Genomic DNA, 3,240 nt, shown 5'->3' with positions numbered 1-3,240 from the left:
AGTCATAAAAATTATGATATTAAATAATAAAATTTATTTTTAAAAAAATTAAGCTAATAATAAAAAATACACGAATGATTACGCAAATTTTTATTATTACTAAAAAAAATATAATTAACTATTTATGTGATAGGAGAAAGATCGATAGAAATGATAGGAAATTGATGTTGCTGCAGGTGCTTTGTATTTGTGTCTGAAGCCTTCGTTGCTGGGGTTGCATGCTAGAATGGGTTTCCCATGTTTTCAATTAAAATACGATATCGACAAATCGTAGGGTATAAAAGCGTCTTTTTCTTTTCTGAAAATTAATTTCTTCCCATTTGTCTAAATAATATGGTATTCTGTTAAACTGAATGTACTATATTAAAATAGGCTCGACGAATAACATAATAATTACAAAATTAAAGTTGTTTTCATTTCTTAGTTAATCAATTGAACACTAAAACGGTTAATCAATTGAACACTCTTCTTTAATTTTGTAGGTAACAAATCCAGCTTCTAGATTCAATTTCTGTCCTTAATTGGAAAGAATTAATTAACACGCCAGGCACTAAAACCAGTATAATTAATTATATATCTTAGTTAATTTATTAAATAAAAAGTAAACACCCAAAATAATCTTGCTTATAAACTAAATTATCTTATAATTTCTAGTTTATTAATTCTATTATTTTAAAATTAAAATGATTTGATTAAATTAATTTCTCATAATATCCATGATTCATATGTTTTTTTTTTTTTATCTGTAAAAATAAAACACTGATAATTTTTATTGGTTCAAAACATTAGATTCTTAGTGAATGTATTCAAAATTTGAACGAGTGAGGATTAAGCTACCATTACCTACATATACAGCTTGTCAAACGGTCAAGTTGGTAGGTTGATTTAATTTACAAAGAGATGAATAAGCAACAATACTATTTCTTTGATTAGATAATAAAGAACAAATTAAATCCAAAGATAAAGATAGATATTTCGCGATGTCACATCTGAATGTAGATTATTCGTTACTGAATTCCATATATGCTAATTAAAGTAAATACAAATCCCAGATCCTGCACCCACCTGATTTAGAAGCTAATAAAATACCATGCATTGGTGGATTGCATTCACATATATGTATATATTTCACTTTAATAATGTGCAGCAGATCATTCCCATCAATTTTCTACTATTTCCTTCTAATTATTGTCTCTATTTTATTATATACAAAAAAAATTATTCATAAAAATAGTCAAACAGTATTTATAAATGACATATTAAAATTTAATTTGATAAAATTTTTATTTTTTAAAAATAATTTGTAAAAACTAATTTTTTAAATGATATCTTTTTAAAAATTATAACATCTATATTTAATAAATTAAATTAAAAATAATTTTTAATAAATATAAACAATAACAAATATGTTTGGTAAAATAGTTTTTAAAATTTAAAAATATTTTTGAGGGATTAATATATAAAATTATATTAAATTTTTTAATTTTTTAATTTAAATGCTGCCATCTTCAATATTAACTTGCGTGCGTCGTTGAAATTCAATGAATCTCTCAGCAACTGAGATAATCGGTTATTAGCATAAAGCTTCACAAATAAACGAAGTCCATTTTTTCTTTGAACGTCAGACATAAAATAAATAGGAATTGAAACATCTAATTAGTCTTCACAATTTTTAAATAAAGAATGCATTTAAATAATTTTAAGTGATATGATATTGATAAGACCTCTTAATAAAATTTGACTCATTTAAAGAATTAAAAAAGTTGTTAGACATATTATTAGAAGGTCCAATCCTATCTCTACTCTAATTAATAAAATATATAATGCTAGGTACGATCCTTCACATGATCGATGAACAAATCCGGTCAACAACTCGATTCATAAACATACAGCTAATCTTTCATTAATGATTTTCGGTTTTATGGTAATTAATTGGCTTTAATAATTTTTCAGTGAGGGGTTTTGACCTAGACTTTGATACATATGAAGCCTAACTTATGAATTCTATGTAGCTTAATTAACAATTATGAAGTTGTAACAAATTATTTGCTCCAATTAAAAAATAAAAAAAATTGCCAATATATATATATGCAAATGCTGCATTTTACTGATACATGAATGAATACTATCAAGTATGCAATATCAGTTAGAAAACTTCTAATGTTGATATATCAATTGTATATCGTCACTTAGAAAACTTCTAATAATGTTGATATATCAATTGTATATCGTCACCTCTAACACATAATTCAATTAACTTTCTTCAAAAATGTATTGGTGTCGCTATTTTACTTAATTTCCTCATCCATTAGCTTGATCAATACACTACGGAGCTATAAATTCTTCATTTTTCAAATAAATATGGTCCCGAACCGGGGGTACGTAAACTTTTTGAACTCCTTCATAAGGCCATAACACATTAACACATAATTGTGGAGTCACTTGTTTTCTACAGTAGAAGATATAATTATTCAGCTATTTCGTTTTATTAGTTAAATTTTTATCAAAACTTATTTTAGTATAACGCAAAAATCTAAAATCCAATCATTGTTAATTTTAAAAACAAAAAATTAGTACAAGACAAATAAAAAAAACATACAAAAATAAACACGTAAATTAAAAAAAAACTTTTATATAAAATGCAAAGTGAGTTAAACTTATTCATGAATTAACTCGAATTTGACTTATTTACGGCTCAATAAACCGAGTTCATGAATTTATGAGCTAAATTTAATTAATTCAGAATTTGAGCTCATATATTAAGAACTTGTTTGGACGTTATTTTCGTCAAAGATTTTTTTTAAATGATATTTTTTAAAAGATCTTTTACAAAAATAAAAGTGATTTTATGTTTGGATATCTTATGTAAAAAGATTTTTTTATTTATCAATTATGTTTGAATAAAATAAGATAAAAGTACTTTTTTGTTCATTTATTATATGAAAAACATCTTTTTTTTAGAAAAAAATATCTTTAAAAAAAAAGTAAATTGTAACTTCTCAAAAAAGATGTTTTTTTTTCTAGTGATTTTATTTTTACTATTAAAAATTTGGCAAACACACTAAAAAAAATTATTGATTTAATGACGTCCAAACAAGTACTACATGAACCAAACTTAAGTTTAGATATATAAGCTCAACTCATTGACTCATGAGATGACTCGATTATATATTATTTATTAATTTTATTTAATTATATTAATAATATATTATAAATTTTATACTTTTAATTTATAGTAGT

The sequence above is a fragment of the Arachis duranensis genome, chromosome 9 (assembly GCF_000817695.3).
Source record: "Arachis duranensis cultivar V14167 chromosome 9, aradu.V14167.gnm2.J7QH, whole genome shotgun sequence".
NCBI lineage: Eukaryota > Viridiplantae > Streptophyta > Magnoliopsida > Fabales > Fabaceae > Arachis > Arachis duranensis.
This window is presented reverse-complemented; position numbering follows the sequence as displayed.